A 16,845-nucleotide genomic window follows, 5' to 3' on the forward strand; every position below is an offset into this window, starting at 1 on the left:
TACCTACAGGTTTGGGTGGATTTCTCTCCTTTCTTGAGATTCCCCAAAATATTTCGAGGTTCCTTGCACCTGCCAGATAAGCAAGCTTCCTTACTTACCAGGTAAGATTGCCAGAATCTCTGTAAACAAGGTACCAGGCCCATATTTCCAAGTGGCTTATTTCAGAAAGTCAACCTTATTTCTCAAAGGCAGTATTGTCATATCCGAGTCTGTATGTTTCTCTCAAATATGACATTCCAGTCAAAGCTTTGGTAAGATAAGCAATGTGTCCTGTTATAAGGAGAACAGATTCTTATTGAACTTATGCAAATAACTATATTGCCATGAAATAACCATACTCACTCACTTACTAGGTTTCCAAACTCTAGAGGGATCAGGTAGGGAGAAGAAGATAAATGTTTCAGTTTTGCTCACAAAGGTATAATTTCACCAAATTGTTGTAAGCCATAGTTAGCATAAGAGAAAAGAGAAAAAGATTTTCTTGAATCTGAGAAAACAAACCAAAACATCAAAAAATCAACAATATTTCAAATAAAAGTCATAAAAATTATCATCCTCAGTTCATTCAGTCCTGTATAATCAGTTCTTGATCTTAATCATCTGTTAGCAGTTTTATGGGGTCATCAGTTTCTCCATTAGATTTCTGTAATTTCTTACCCAGAGTTCTGTTCTAAGATCTGAAAGTTTATCAGAAAACTGTGTTCCAGAGTAAGTGTCAGAGTCCTTTCCATGAATCCCTCCAAAGGTGACACATATTTGCAAAAGCAAAAGGCATCAGAGTAAAACAACTGACTGTAAACAACGAAAGACTTAAAAATGACAATTGACAGAGAAACTTATTATTTCTGTGACACCTTAAAATAATATTTAGAATTATGGCTGATAGCCAGGACAGATCAGAATTTTAGGAATGTTGTATAATTTTAAGACACCTATATTAATAACATTTACCCACATAATACCACCTAAGAAAGTTTATCATCACTTATTTGACAATGCTTCCCATGTAGTTTAATAGACTAAATAAGCCTAATTAGTTTAGTATTTTCCTTCATTCAGGATTTGAATATCTTTGACGAGAAGCTTGTCAAAAATACCAAAAGACTTTAAAACACTTGTTCAAACAATGCTCACTGTGAAACAATGCTCAGGTATCCATCCAATAGAAACAGTCAAAAAATCCTAAGAGTGACCTCAGCCATTATATTAACAAAAGAGATTTGTCTTTTAGGTAGACTTACTCAAAGAAACACCTTTTATAACCTCTTTATCAAGAGCAGATCAAAAGTTCAAGAAATTTATCTTTTTGAGAGAGAAAATCAAATTTTAATTTCTGCACCAGCTTATTTTTAACATTAAAACTCATTCACTTAATTGGGTTTATTTTAATCTTAGTCTACTTGACCAGGTATAAAACTCCTTTCTGAATTTCTCCTTCACAAACCTTCTACAACTTTCTTTTTGCCTTCAGAATTTGTCCCAAAGTCTTTCTTTTTTTCCTTTCCAGTACATTAGGACAAATTTATCTTTCTTAACCCATCAAACAAAAATACTTCAATTCTTTATACCCTCTTTACTGAAAACATACATTTTACTTTCCTTGAATACAGAGCTGTTTTCCTTATTAATTTCCAGTAGCTTTAATTACATGTTAATTAGAACTTTTAACCCTTACAGACTCTAGTAAAAAACTAAAAACTAAGCAATTATGAACTGTCTTTTATATGAACATTCTAAACACTTTTCACAATTTCTAGAAACATGCCACTTTACAATAAAACACGAGGCATACTTTCCAATAGACCCAAACGCTTTTAGCCTCTTTGCAATAGGAAGCCAAAAGTAGATAAACTTACATTTAATAATTAATGTCTAATATCTTATGACAAATAAAAATGGCAAGCAATGGGATATATTGGAGAATATGAGGAAGCCATTTGGTATAAACGTAATTCGGCCTGACCTTGTCTTTCCAAAAGGGCCTGACTGAAGCCATTGAGCATGCATTGTCTATCTGCTTTAGAGATTCCCTAAGGCAAGAACAAAGGCCCTTGAGATAAAGGTGCAACTTCCCTCCCCCTCCCAACGTTGGCGTCTCCTTAAGGATTAAGCATCTTTCCTTAGGCTAGAAACTGATTGCTGCACTCACCTGTGACCGCCTAGCTCGAGACAATAGACTTGCCTCCTGCTACGATAGCAGACCCACTACCTGCTGTGTCCATCAAGCGCTGTGCAGACAGGGCAATCTTGTGACTATTGTGGGAGGGACATTTCAATCATATGTGAAACACCCTGTTTGGGGGTACAGAACCACTCTGTGCACCCCACTTCTTCTGTGCCCTTTCTTCCTTCGGGAAGAAAGGCCCCGGGCCATGGTCCTCAGATTTCAGCTCAGAATAAACTCACCCAAATTTTCATTTATAGTTGGTTATGGATTATTTTCGTCCACACTTATTTGGAAATGATGTAGTTATTCAACGAATTTTGTCATTTAAATTAACCTAGCAAAACTTCACAATTTCAAGTTACCAAAAAGATTTTGGAAGTTATTTTAAATACACATACCATAAACTATAATTATTGCTAAAAGTTTATCTATAAACTCTTATTTCATTTATTTCTAAATCATTTGTTCCCAATAATGATGTTTAGATTACCCACAAAAACTTTGAGCCATTAGACAATTTTAGCTATCATTTAAAGCTATTATGCTGACAAATTTGTAACAGGAATAACATAAGCTTTTACTTTTCTTCTTTTTAAACTAGTAAACCCAGGCTGCATATTTGCATCATATCCAAATACTGACAACTCTTTAGGACATGCCTTTTCAATCAAACCAACAAACTTAAACTTTCATTAACCAAAGATTAATCTATATCATCTTAACTTAAAAGACATTGGGTTAATTTCCATTGCATTTAGAATTTATGTAAGCGCTTACTTTAATCCAATTAAACAGAGCTCTTAGTTTTGACCATACCATCCGGAAGTAAAGTCACACATATATAACTATCCACATATAGACACACAGACACAGAATTTCCACAGCTATTGTTTTAAAAATCACTCCATGAATCAGGTACAATACAAAACTCCCTAGTTATGAATCCAAATTTTGTTATGAGCTGTTTTACTAATATTTGTGGAGAAGACACTCAAGATGCTAGATTTTTTTCTCGGCAAGGGCACACTTATGACCTTTCCCCTCTTTTTTTTTTTCTTTAGTCTTAGGAATTAGTGACGGGCTAGGTAGTAGTTCCTGGAGAGGGGAGGTGATAATCCTTTTTGAGATAAAGAACTGGGTGGAATCTGAACTGCCTCTAGAGCTGTATTTCCAGTCTTGCAAGGATTTTCCAAGGACAGTTGGAAGTTACTGGGTTTAACTTAATGACATTCTAGATTGACCTACCTGTCCAACTACATCACAAAGGCACAGAGAAACTCCTCAAGTTTTCTCCAAGCTGGTGTTTCTGGGGCATCACCCATCCAACTGAAAGCATTTCCAACTAGTTAAAATGCACCCAGCGGGTGAGTCTCTTCAGTTGAGGCATTCCTCATGGCGGTAAAGCTGGTGTCCAACTGACAGCAGCCAGAGAAAGGGTGCAAAGGTGCCTGACTGCAGGCATCAACATAGTTATAAGATCTAGTCAAGTCCCACTTAGCCCAGGGTACTTAGTCCCTGAGCCAGCACAAGGGAGCCAGGCAGGAAAGCAGGAGGCAAAGGCCTGGAGCCCGCTGGAGGCTGGGGCTCCCAGCACCAGGATTGAGAGTTAAGTCCCTGGCAAAAAGTTTTCAATTTTTCGATTTTACAGAAGGTCTAGGTTCTGCTCAGGTCCAGCCTGAACTTAACCTTGACTTGGTGACAAGAGAGAAGGTGACAAACAAAGGAAAAGAGATCAGGCCTCACCCTCATGGCCTTTTCCCCAAGGGTTATCAAGATAGAGGTCACACAGCAGTTCCCATGCCGGGGCACACGACACCATCAGGACAGCTCACAGAATAAATCACAGGTCTCCTATCTTCATAACCAACTCAGTAGGCCACCTAAAATGCTTAATGAGTCAATTGCCAAGAGAGGGTACCCCACTTGGTTGCTGGGGTGATCAGGCCCGGAAACCAGAGAGGGGGCTCCCAGAGGTGGAGTCTTTGACACTTTAAAGATTTCTTTGTTTCTCAATTGCAAAGCTCAAAAGGAGCCCAAAATGGTCACTGTCACTTTAAGAGAGTGGAAAGAAAAGAGTCCATTACCTTGAAAATCTCCTGAACCTAGGGCAGCGTCCTACCCATTCTGCCTGTGGGGTTCCTATAGCAGGGGGCGATGGGGGCGTCCCTCTGCATTGCGTCCCTTGTACACCTTCCCCATTATGCCTGGCAGTCATAAGTCACTTATGGGCATCTGCACAGGCTCAGTTGATGGACTGGTGGATTCAACCAGCCTGAACTGAACAAGGGCATCCTAGTTCCTGAAAAATAGCTCACACACCCATTACCATAGTGACCCAGGTGCCAGGGAGACGTTATCCATAGGAACCTGGTGGGAGTCAGAGAGTATATTGCCTAAGCAGCACAGTTAACAGTGGGCAGGTGAACAACTAAAAGCTACAACCAGTAAATGCAAGAAAGGAAAAAAACTTTAGTTACTAGCTAGCGTAGGGAAGGAAGGCAAATCCTCTACCCTCTAGGTTCTTCTGGCTGGGCTGCAAATTAAATTAACATAAGACAGAAGAACAGGAGAAAATCAAACAAAGCTTTATAATATGTATACATGGGAGAGACCCAGGAAAACTAGGTAACTCAGAATGCCCGAGGTTGTTTTCTTAAATACCATCTTAAGCTAAAGACAAAGGAGGATGTTGGGTGTTGGGGGAGCTGATTATAGGAGATTACCAGAAAAGCACAGTAAACAAGAGTAAGGTTATTATGCAGATTTAAGTCCTTGCCTTCCACGTTGATAGGAGTTTCTAGGGATAAGATCATCCCCGCACATTTCCTGGTACGGAGAGGGAGACAGGTTTACAAATGGAGACTTCCCTTGCAAACGTGAATGTCTCCTACAAAGAGTAACTTCTACTTCTACTTGGTTTTCAGAGCTTTTCCCATGTCTGCAGTTTTTAAAAGTAACCAGTCCAGAATAATCCTTATGCCAAAGAGGCACATTTTGGGGTGGCCAATTCTGATCCCCCACACTACCTAACCATCAATGGCTAACTGTTTACCACTTTCAGGTGGAGCAATGGAAGCTCTCATGCACTGACTATACCCTGGGACACTGATTTCAAACTTTAATTTCTATACTGACAGGAGATTTTCACATATTGAGGTATATGGGGTAACTATTCGGGTTCAAAACTGATTAGGCTTGAACTGAAGAAGCCTGACTTACGGCCTGTCAAATATACATTGTACATCTGCTTTAACCATTAGGGTAAAGAATGCACCCTCTTAAGATAAGAATGCATACTGGATTAGTCCCTTTCCCAACATCAGGGTCGCGTTGGCCTGTTAATTTGCTGCTACATTTGAAAATGTATCCTGGGTGTGCTTAACGCATGCTCTTTGTTCTAAAAAGACAGTAAGACCACACTGAAAACCATGCTTCTTCTGAAGGCTAAGGCCCTCTGGAGTTATACTCCTCACTCTGGTTTGTGGAGGAGGAAGAGAAATCCCTTCCCACTCTAGATCCTTCTGGCTGGATTATGAATTAAACTGACATGAGACAGAATAACATGAGAAAATCAAACAAAGCTTTATAACATGTATACATGGGAGAGACCCATGGGGGAGAAACTGGGTAACTCAGCAAAATGGCTGAGCTGCCAGCCTAAATATTATCTTCAACTAAAGGCAAAGGAGAACGTTGGGGGTAGTGGTTTGGGATTTCAGAGGGGAGGAAGACAATTTACAAGGAGATGAAAATGCAAATAATTGTTAAGTTTTGCTGGGCCAAAAATAGGCTTGTTGGTGACACCTATTTGACATTGTACTATAGCTATCTTAGGGTACCAAGTCCTTCCTAGAACAGGCCTTCTATGTTAAATTCTTTTAGGCAGTTTGGGGTAAGCTCACATGTGCTTTCTGAGTCTTTATTGTCTTCAGTTCAAAATAACCTGCACGCCAGAGTGGTGCATCTTGGGGTGGCCTGTCCTGAACCCCACAGGCCCAAGCAAAATCTTATTTCTTCTATCTACAGAATGGTTATTGGTTATTTTGTGGACAATACGAATCGCCTAGAGATCTTCCTAAAATGCAGGTTCACTTACTAAGGACGTCGGCCACATCCGCCACGGGGCCTGAGTCAGCGTTTCCAACAAGCCCCAGGAGGCTGATGCGGCTTCACCTGCTGTCACTCTCCAGGAGCGCTGTGCTCCTGCCACCACGTGCGGGGCTTTCCCAGCCTCTCTGAAGAGCACAGCGCCAAACCTGTACGTCTTAACCTGCATTCCTTCTATCATAAGTGGGGCTGAACATCTTTCAATATGTTTAAGCGCATTTATCTTTAAGGAGACTTTTTACATTAAGAAAAAACCCGAAGGCCAACCGCGACAAACCCCAGGGTCAAAAGCCACGCACGGGCACCCCAGAACGAGGCGGACGACCCTGGAGCCGCGGCCCAGCCAGCAGCGGGCGGTGACGTCACCCACGCGCGCGGGGCGGGGCCTCCCGTCACGTGGCCGCGGCGGGCACGCGCGCTCGAGTCGAAGCTGCGGTGCGGGCCCTGGGCGAGCCCGCGGCCGCCTCCGCGCCCCGTGCTGCGTATACCCCCGGGCGACTCCGCCCCCTGCGGCTAATACGGCTCGGACCCGGGCTGTGGCGGGAGGGAAGATGCCACAGCCTGAGTCCCGGAGAGCCGGGCTGCTGCGCTGCCGGCGTCGCGGTGAGTAGCGCGCGGCCCGGCGATGTCTGAGCCCGCGCGGCCTCCGTCCGTTCCCTCAGCGCCCCCGGCGCGCGGCCCCGCCGAGGGCCCCGAGGACCGGAGGCTGCGCCCGCGGCCCCCGGGCGGTCTGACCGGCGGGCCGCCGTCCGTCCCCGGGGCGCGGCGGTGCCGAGGGACGAGACGCCGCAGCCCGCGGCCCCGCCCCGAGTAACGGCCCTGGGCTCGGGGTGCCCGGGGGCGGGCGGGGTCCGCGGGAGGGGTGGGAGTAGGGGCCGGGGCGGCCGTTCCCGTGAAAGTCTCAAAAAAAGTTGCTTTTTTACGGTTGGTTCGTGCCCGTCAGGATTTTGACCAGGTCCACACGTGGCATTCGGTGGTGGAGCCTTTTTGGTTTCCCTTTTCTTTGCAATATACTTGTTGAAGACATTGGGTTGTCTTCCCACGTTCTTGAAGTGCGTGCCGTCTGGGTAAATTAAAGGTCCCGGGTCCCCACCCTGTGAGGGGCGTCAGAGCGCTCGGCACGGACTGGCTTCGTTTATTTTTATCGTCGGGGAAGGTTTGGTCCAGCGTTCCTTTTTACTTTGTATGCTGAACACGGTGGTTGCTTGGTTTTCCAGATTTAAAATGAAATTATAACTTTGAATATGTTTTTCATGCGACTGCCACGCACCAGCAAAACCTTGCAGAGCTGCTCCTCCCCCAGTGCACGGTTTTAGGCCAGACTTTTTTTCTTTTAACTCAATTCTTTCTTTTTCCCTAGAAATACCGTGTGTTGAGATCTACTCTGCCTTCAGAAAAATCGAAAAACAAAACCTCTCTCTACCCTCAGCATCTATCGATTGAGGTTTTCGAGTTAAACAGTAGTAGTAGTCCACGCTTCTCACGTCTTCTCTTGATAATTTCTGGGCTGTTCCTTGCAATTTGGGTTGTATCTTCTAAACTTAAAAAAAATGTTTTTTTATCCTGGTAAGATATAGATAACCCGAAGTTTATAATTTTGACCATTTTAAAGCATACGATTCAGAGGCGTTAAGTACATTCACAATGTTGTGCCACCGTCGCCGCTATCTCCCAAAGGTTTTCATCACCCCAAACAAACCCTGTAGCCGTCAAGCACTAATCCGCGTGTCCCCTCCGTCCAGCCCCTTCCGCTCCGTGAGTTTGCCTGTTCTGGATCCCTCTTGGAAGCGCAGTCATGCAATGTGTCTGGCTTATTTTACTTAACGTTTTCAAGGTCCGTCCACGTTGTAGCATGTATCAGCCTTCACTCCTTTTCATGGTTGAATAATATTCCGTTTTATGGCCGCATCGCCTTCCGTGTATCCGTTGATGGACTCTAGGTTGTGTCCACCTTCTGGCTGCTGTGAATAATGCTGCTGTGAATGTGTGTTTGAGTCTCTGTTTTGGATTCTTTGGGGTATATACCTATGAGTGGAATTGCCGAGACATACGGTAAACGTATATTGAACTTTTTGAGGAACTAACAAATACTTCTTTGCATTTTAAGAATTGCTTTCTTAAAGACGCTCATGCCTTACAGATTGCTAAATCTGATGGTCCCACCTCAACTCCCGCTGGCTTGAGCTCTCTGTAAGTCTGTGACACCTCATGTTGCTGGTCAGTACACCGTCTTGAGGTTCTCCGACTTTGTGATCCTTCTCAGGTCCTTTATAGACTCTTCCTTCTCCATGCGATCTTTAAAGATGCATGCCGCCAGAGGTTCAGTGCTTGCTCCCTAATCTGTTTTGCTCTCTTCTTTACTTAAACCCTCCTCTGCTATTATTTCCATGTAGCTTAAACCATATTTTGATGTTTATTTTTAACTCTGAAGTTTAGATTTGAATTTCAAGCTGTGGGCATCTCCATATCAGTATTCTCTGAATGCAACATGTCCAAAAGAAAATCCATCTGTTAATCCTCCCAAACCTCTTCTCTCCCTGCTGCTCCCTGTCACTCAGACTTGAAAGCTGGGTGTTTTATTTTCCCTTTCTCCGTTAGGGTCCCGGGTCCAGTCAAGTTGATCAATACAGACAGTTCTGCCTCTGATCCTCTTTCCACTCACTTCCATAGCTGTAGATCAAGCTGCAATTGCCTCTTATTGGAGTCTTCCTAACTGGACTTCCTGATGGTGGTTTTTTTTCCCTGTCCTAAACCATTTTAAACACTGCTCCTAGAATTTTCTTCCTAAGACACATTTGCTTAAAGACGCTAGTTAGCTTCCTTCTGTATGCAGAACAAGTTAATCCTCATCCTCTAGGTCAGAGCCCCAGCCTGTCCTCAAGAAATTAATCACCTTCCACTAGCCTTATCCAGCAAACGTGTATTCATTATAGCCAACCATTCTACTTGCTGTTCTATTTGGAAAACTAAAAACAAATACATGTTGCAGTGTCCCAAGGCATGAGCTTTCTGCTTGAAATATTTCAGTATTTGGCCATTGAAGTCTTACCCTTTAAAGTTAAACTTAAATCTCAACTTCTATAAGAAACCTTCAAGCTTTCCATACAAAAGGGGAATACTTGTTTCTATATAGTTTATGTTGTTATTATAGCAGTTTTAAGAGTTTGCTTTAGGATATGCCTGAGTTTTTCACCTGATTTGTTATTTCTTTAGGATTTTTGTTCTTAGAGAGTGGGATTACTGACCAAAGGGTATAAAGGTTAAGGGTCCTCTGCCGTTGTCAGACTGCTTTTTTAAAAGGCTCTGCAATTTATAATTTCATCACTGAAAAATAAATCATTTAACTACCTGTACTTCAGAGAGTATTAAAAATGTTGCTAATTTGAGAGTTAGGAAACATTATCTTCTTATTTGCACGTCTTTACTAATTTTTGAGACTGAAGACTTTTCCATATGTATTTCCAAAATTGGTCCAAGTTGTTTCATTTGAAAAATACTCTACGTGGGTAGAGTCCCAACCCTGGCATCACAGAATAGAGCAGGGTTTCTCAAACTTGGCACTGTTGACATTTTGGGTCAGATAATTTGTTGTTCCTGGGGGCTGTCCTCTGCATTGTACTACGTTTAACAGCATCCCTGGCCCCTACTCACCAGATGCTAGTAGGATCCCTGCAGTTGTGACAACCAAAAACATTTCCAAATATTGCCAAAAGACCACAGGAGTTGCCAGATTTTCCCAGACACTGCCAAATATCTCAGCCCCTGGCTGAGAACCACTGGAGTGGAGTACGGAGAATGAACTTGGAGCGCCAACACTCTAACTTCCCTGGCACCATCTACCCTTCTGGCTACTCTGCATCTATTGACACCCTTCAACACGCATTCCCGTGTCAATGTTGTTATCTAAAGACTGAATTGTAATCTCCAATGAAACTTGTATTAAATAATGAGGAGGAAGCAGAAGTGAGGAGAAAGTAGTTATATACAAATACACACGAAACCCACAAGGACAGACTGCTAGAACCTGTGCCTTTGACTCCATGGAAAGGAATTAGTTGAGACTAAATTGTATAAGGATATTATAACCCCTAGAAGCCAACATACATACAGAGTTCAATACCTTAATATAAGAGTCAGGAGCATTTCTTTGTTGGGTGATATATATATGAGATGGAGGATATATATATGTCTATATGTCATATATGTGTGTATATTTAAAAGTTCTTTTATGGAATATTTCAGATTTAAAAATTAATAGATTTTAAAAATCTATTAATAGTCAATCTTTTTTCATCTATAAGCCCACCTATCTTACCTCCTATTGGTTAATTAGAAGCAAATCTCAGGTTTCATAGGCTTAGGTGATTTTAGTAGTATAAAACAAGTTCCATTCTGACTGTTAATCTATTTTTTAATAAACTTTTTATTTTAGAGTAGTTTTAGATTTACAGAAAACTGCGAAGATAGTACTGAGAGCTCTTACATATCCCATACTGTTTCCCGTTAGTACCAGCTTAGGTTAGTGTAGCACACTTAGCACGGTTAATGAACTAATATTGATACATTGTTAGTAACTAACATCCATACTTTATTCAGATTTTCTTAGCTTTTACCTAATGTCCTTTTTCTCTTGTAAGCATGTTAGGTAAAAACTAAGGGTCCCGTCCAGGACACCACATTGTATTTAGTCATCATGTCTTCTTACACTCTTCTTGGCTGTGACAGTTTGTCAGACTTCCCTTATTTTTGATGACCTTGACAGTTTTGAGGAATCTTGGTCAGGTATTTTGTAGAATGTCTGTTAGTTGGGATTTGTCTCATGTTTTTCTCACAATTATATTGGGAATATGGATTTTGGGAAGGAAGACCACAAAGGTAAAATGCCATTCTCATCACAGTGTGTCAAGGGTACATACTGTGGTCAGATGGTTCATCGTGCTCACTCGGCTGAGGTAGTGTTTACCAGGTTTCTCCACTGTGAAGTTACCCTTTCTCTCCTCTTTTTCTACTGTACTCTTTCAAGAGAAGTCCCTTTGCACAGCCCACACTTAAGGAATGGAAGTTATGTTCCACTTTCTTGAGGACAGACTATCTAGATAAATTACTTGGACTTCTCCAGGGAGGTATGTTTTATCCTACCCTATTTATTATTTATTCGTGATTTATATTAGTATGAACTTACCAATACTTGTCTTATACTTTGGATTATAATGCAATACCACTTTATTTTGTTGCTCAGATTGCTCTAGCTGTGGCCATTGTGAACTCTTTCAGTGATTCCATCTGTTCCTTTGACATACCTCCGTCATTGTGGGTTTGTGTGGGTTTTTTTCCTTTTGTGGCACTTCCTTACTTTCTGGCAATACAAGGCGCTCCAGGCTCATATTGTATATTTCCTGCCCCAGTCCTAGAATCGGTCTTTTCTTCAGGGAGCCTTGATTCCTTTTATTGGAGAATGCTATTAGAAACCAAGATTTGGGCACTAGGTGTGCTTCTTGTTACTGGGTGTCATTCTTCTAGGCCCTCTCAGCTAACAAGCAAGGAAATATATATGTACGTACTAATCCTTGTATATACATATCTGTAAATATTTATATGTGTAACCATCTGTATCTAAAGCTCACATGTTAAGATAAACGTGTTCATACTGATGTCTTGAACTGTAATTCATTACCACGTGGATTAGTCTAGCCTTCTGCCCTTGCTTAGTTTAACTTCCTTAGTGTAACTACCCTAAAAGAAAATCTCCTGTGCTTCTCCTCCTCAGCCCTCCCCTCCTCACCCTTTGAGCCTCTGGCAACCACCAAATCTGTTTATCATCTCTGTAATTTCACCTTTTCGAGAATGTCATCTAATTGGAATCATACAGTATGTAGCCTTTCCAAGCTGACTTCTTAATAAAATGTACTTAAGATTCTTCTATATCTTTGTGTGACTTAATAGTTTTTCTTTCTTTCTTTTTTTTTGTAGAATAATATTCCATTGTACAGATGTACCACAGTTTGTTTCTCCATTCACCTTTTGAGGGACATCTTGATTGCTTCCAAGTTTTTGCAATTATGAATAAAGCTGCTATAAACGTTTGTGTGCAGTTTTTTGTGTGTCAGTCTTGATAGTTTCAAGGAATTTTTTTTTTTTAAAGATTTTATTTTTCCTTTTTCTCCCCAAAGCCCCCCGGTACATAGTTGTATATATTTTTTTTAGTTGTGGGTCCTTCTAGTTGTGGCAAGCGGTGCCATGTCCACACCCAGGATCTGAACCAGCGAAACCCTGGGCTGCCAAAGCGGAGCACACGAACCTAACCACTCAGCCACAGGTCCGGCCCTGGTTTATTTCGTTTTAACTTATCGTATTTGCAGGCATAGAGTTGTTTGTAGTATTTTTTTATTATCCTTTTAATGTCCGTGGGATCAGTAGTGATGTTCCCTCCTTCATTTCTGATGTTGGTAGCCTGCCTAGAAGTTTATCGATTTCATTGATCTTTTTAAAGAACCAGCTTTCTTCTTATTTATTTTTTATTTTTTTATTTTTTAGATCGGCACCTGTGCTAACATCTGTGGCTAATCTTTTTTTTCCTTTTTCTTCTCCCCAAAGCCCCCTGGTACATAGTTTTATATTGTAGTTGTGAGCGCCTCTGGTTGTGCTATGTGGGACACCACCATGGCCTGATGAGTGGTGCCATGTCCGTGCCCAGGATCTGAACCAGCGAAACCCTGGGCTGCCAAAGCCGAGCCTGCGAACTTAACCACTCGGCCACGGGGCTGGCCCCCCCAGCTTTCTTTTTAAAGAACCAGTTTCACTAATTTTTCTCTTACTGTTCTGTTTTCAGTTTCATTGGTTTCTGCTCTAATTTTTGTTATCTATTTTCTTCTGGTAGACTTAGGCTTAAATTGCTCCTCTTTCTCTGGTTTTCTAAGGTGGAAGCTTAGGTTATTGATTTCAGATCTTTCTTCTTTTCTAATATATGCATTGAATGCTATAAATTTCCCTCTAAGCTCTGCTTTTGCTGCATCTCACAAATTTTAATAATTGTATTTTTATTTTCAGTTCAAAAATATTTTTAATTTTTCTTGAGACTGTTTAATTTCCAGATAGCTGAGGATTTTTTAGCTTTCTGTTACTAATTTCTAGTTTAATTCCATTGTATTTAAGAACATACTTTGTATGATTTCTATTTTTTTAAATCTGTTAAAGGGTGTTTTATGGCCCAGAATGTGGTCTACATTGGTCTACATTGTGAGCCAGAAAAGAATGTGTGTATTTGGGTGTTGGATAGAGTTTTCTATAAATGTCAATTAGATCAAGTTGATAGGGCTATTCAGGTCATCTCTTTCCTTACTGATTTTCTATTGACTTGATCCATCAATTGCTGACAGTGTTGTTGGAGTCTCTATACTAGTGGATTTCTTTCTTTCTCTTCATTTTGCTCAGTTTTTGTTTGTTTCTTTTTTCCTTTTTTGGTGAAGGACATTGTCCTTGAGCTAACATCATTTTGTATGTGGGCCACCACCACCACATGGCTTGATGAGTGGTTGTAGGTCTGCACCCAGGATCCGAACCTGTGAACCTTGGGCTGCTGAAGTAGAGCACACAAACTTAACCACTAGGCCACTGTGCTGGCCCCTGCTTCATGGGTTTTCATACCCTCTTGTTAGGTGCATACATGTTCAAGATTGTTAAGTCTTTTTGGAGAATTGTCCTCTTTATTCTTATATAAATAAACCCTCCTCACCCATGATTATCAGACAAAATTTGCTTTGTCTCAAATTAATATAATTACTTCAGCTTTCTTTTGATTAGTATTAGACTGGTATATGTTTCCATCACCTTACTTTTAACATATCTAAGTTTTTAAAGTTAGTTGCTTGTAGACAACATATAGCGGATCATGTTTTGTTTTGTCCACTGTGACAATCTTTTGATTGGTGTATTTAGACTATTCACATTTGAAGTGGTTATTCATATAGTTGGATTAATACCTTCCATGTTTGTGTTTTGTATTCGTTGGTTTTCCCTTTCTTTGTTTTGTTTGCACTGAGGAAGATTAGCCTTGAGCTAACATCTGTGCCAGTCTTCCTCTGCTTTTATATATGGGTTGCTGCCAGAGCATGGCTGACGAGTGGTGTAGGTCCTCACCTGGGATACGAACCCTTGAACCCAGGCCACCGAAGCAGAGTGCACTGAACTCAACCACTACGCTACAGGGCCTGCCCCACCTTTGTTGCTTTTTAATTAGGCATTTTATTTGATTTAACTTTAATCTCCTCTCTTAGTGTATATTAGTTACCTATTCCTATTAGTAACAATAACACAAATTTGGTGATGTAAAACAACACAATTTATTATCCACAGTTCTTGGATGTTCTGGTTTTTTCTTTCTTTCCCCTCTTTGTGTTTCAGTTTTCAGTTTGAGAAGTATTTATTGACCTATATTCAAGCTCCCTGTTTCTTTCTTCGGCTGTGTGGAGTCTGTTGATGAGCCCGTGACAGGCATTCTTCGTTGCTGTTACAGTGGTCTTGATTTTTAGCATTTCCTTTTGATTCTTAGAGTTTCCATCTCTGTTTTTACAATATCCATCTGTGCTTACATATTGTCTTTTTTTTTCCGTTAGAGCTCATAACATATTAATTACAGATATTTTAAGTTCCCTGTTTGATAATCCCAAAGTCTGTGTCATCTGAGTCTGCTCTAATGATTGCTTTGTTTCCCCAGACTGTCTTTTCCCTTGCCTTTTGGTATGCCTTATATTTTTGTGGTGTTGTTTTTGAAGGCCTGACATGTTGTATCAAGTAATAGGAACTAATAGGGGTTTGGCTGTGCTTCATGTTTGCTGTAGCTACTACAGATGCCAGAGCCTTCAAATTCTTCTTGTCTCCTTGTTTTTATCTGCCCTCTTGACTTTGGGGTTTTCCAAGTACTCTTCCTGAGAGTCCGTGTCTTGCAGCTCCTTCAGCTGTAACCCACCTTTAATCTGTTTGGAGCCCTGTTGATGTGGTGGTAAAGTGTCAGGGAGATAAGAGCTCTGTCATCTTCTGATTGAATCTCAGCCTGTGTCTCAGGGCCATGACCTGCACAACTGTTCTCCAGACGTGTAGTTTTTTCCCCTAAAACCTGCTCCCTTCCCTAGCTGCAGTGTTTCCAATCTCTTTCCTGGAAGCCTTGACCTTTGTTGATTATCTTTCCCCCCTTGGGTCTGGCTGGAAGGCTAGAAGGGGCTGGAGTGGGAGGAATGCCTCTTCTCACCCAGGAGAGCGCTCTGACAGTATCTTTTCCCCTGGAGCATATGCCTTAGTTGTGGAGACGGCCGTGGGTGTATTTCACAATGGTTATTCTTCCCCTTCCCTACTAGGGTCAGGAGGGGGTCTTTCTGGGATCTTCACCTTCATGGTGAGGACCACAGAACTGTGTGCGCCCCCCACCCCCAAACTGCATCCCGGGAGTTTCTCACTCTCACACCAGTTCACGCCCAGCCTCCAGCACCAGTTTATGGCTCCAGCAGCCTCTGCTCCAGGTAAGCAGATCTCAGCTGTGTGTCTCCAGATTTTCGGTGGCATTTTGCCATGTAACTTCAGTTCTCTGATGAGTCCCATCCGTTTGTCCAACTTTTTCTTGTTGTACAGATGGGAATGATAACTTCTAAGCTCTTTTCATGTTAGAGCTGAAACCAGAAGTCACCCCCATTCTTTTTAACTTAGATTTTATGACTTGTTATCATCTTGAGTGAACTAGATGCAGAGGTCCAGGACTGCGGTGTTGTAACTAGGTTTGATCATGTAGGCTAAATTTGCTATTTTATGTTTATCATCTGATTAATAATGATTTCAAGCTACATTGCATGATAGCTTTTGCTTTCCTTAGAAAAGCTCATCACTTGGAAATGTTCTTTTCTTGCAGGCGTAAAAATATCTTGTAACTCTTCAGAAAAGCTTTTTGTGTGCATTATTTTGTGTTTTCTAGGCAATAAAAGTTCTGTCTTTATTAGATTTTCTATTTAGAAATAAAAATTAGGATGTGTAAGAATTTGTCTAGTTGTCTCTTTTTCTGCTGAAACCTGATTTTATTAGTTTGGGTTCCTCCAGAAGCAAATCCTGAGATAGAAATTCAAATCCACATTGTTTATTTGTGAGGTAGTCCCAGGACACACCAGTAGGGGAATGAGGAAGTGAGAGGTAGGAAAGTCAGCCAGTAAAGGGTACAAGTCACGCCAGTTTCCACTCTGGGCAAATACAGCTTAATCGTTCGGGGGTACTCTGGGAGCCAGTGTAGAATACAGGTGCCAGAGTTATCCTGAGGGAGAGGTTGTGAGGGAGCTGGGTATTTTTACTAGTCCACTGTTGAGGCTGCCCCCAGGGAGGAACACGTTCTCCCATACTTGTGGGCCTTCCCTGCACATGGGCAGATGGACTCCAGAGGCCAGAGATGTGGGGACTGGCACTTGGAAGCCAGACCTGTGCAAGAAGGTAAGGCTCAAGAAGATGTGCAAATGACAGTGTCTGCCATATTAATTTCCTGCAGCTTGATTCAACTGAATGAGCTAGGATAGAAATTGGCCATTTGCTAGATAGATTAG

General features: G+C 41.6%; 1 protein-coding gene across 14 annotated transcripts in view; it reads left to right on the forward strand.

The window, feature by feature from the left end:
- Nucleotides 1–6,642: 6,642 nt before the first annotated feature.
- The window catches only part of GALNT11 (polypeptide N-acetylgalactosaminyltransferase 11), a 53,460-nt gene continuing 43,257 nt past the window's right edge, over nt 6,643–16,845 (forward strand). For 2 of the 14 annotated variants that reach the window (XM_070265276.1, XM_023640030.2), the window contains exon 1: nt 6,643–6,877. The gene's annotated coding sequence lies outside the window, so the exon portion shown is untranslated. Of the gene's footprint in view, nt 6,878–11,883; nt 15,787–16,845 lie in introns of those variants that run through there. The other 12 variants (XR_011438058.1, XR_011438060.1, XM_023640026.2 and 9 more) reach the window with 9 other exon arrangements.

Source organism: Equus caballus, chromosome 4 (genome assembly GCF_041296265.1).
Source record: "Equus caballus isolate H_3958 breed thoroughbred chromosome 4, TB-T2T, whole genome shotgun sequence".
NCBI classification, from domain to species: Eukaryota; Metazoa; Chordata; class Mammalia; order Perissodactyla; family Equidae; genus Equus; species Equus caballus.